The following is a 350-nucleotide window of genomic DNA, read 5'->3' on the forward strand; positions in this document are numbered from 1 at the left end:
GCTGTTGTATTACATGACCTTTGCTCTGGTGCAATGATTTAGGTGACCTCTTTCAGCAGAAAAGAAAGAAACTCTCCCCGTCGGGGAATCGAACCCCGGTCTTCCGCGTGACAGGCGGAGATACTGTCCACTATACTAACGAGGACTGTCGCAACCCCTATGTCTGCCATATCGACGGACTCCTGGCGCATTTACCAGGTTACCCTCTTCACCTGGTGCCATTTGGACACCACCTAGAATTCCTTGAGTTATATGCCCATAAGCTTTTTCCACATTCACCACCTGCAGCATTCAACAGTGAACAGCTGGTGTCCAGTTCCACAAGCAGCGTGGAAACCATGAGCTTAGCT

The 350-nt window shown here is 50.0% G+C and overlaps 1 non-coding gene across 1 annotated transcript; it reads right to left on the reverse strand.

Moving 5' to 3' along the window:
- Window positions 1-73: 73 nt before the first annotated feature.
- On the reverse strand, window positions 74-145 carry trnad-guc (transfer RNA aspartic acid (anticodon GUC)). Its single transcript has one exon. It is a non-coding gene; the product is annotated as a tRNA-Asp (tRNA).
- Between the last annotated feature and the right edge of the window lie 205 nt (window positions 146-350).

This window comes from Seriola lalandi, unplaced genomic scaffold, assembly GCF_002814215.2.
Source record: "Seriola lalandi dorsalis isolate HSWRI2012SDOR001 ecotype SW California unplaced genomic scaffold, Sedor1 jcf7180002000003, whole genome shotgun sequence".
Lineage (NCBI taxonomy): Eukaryota > Metazoa > Chordata > Actinopteri > Carangiformes > Carangidae > Seriola > Seriola lalandi.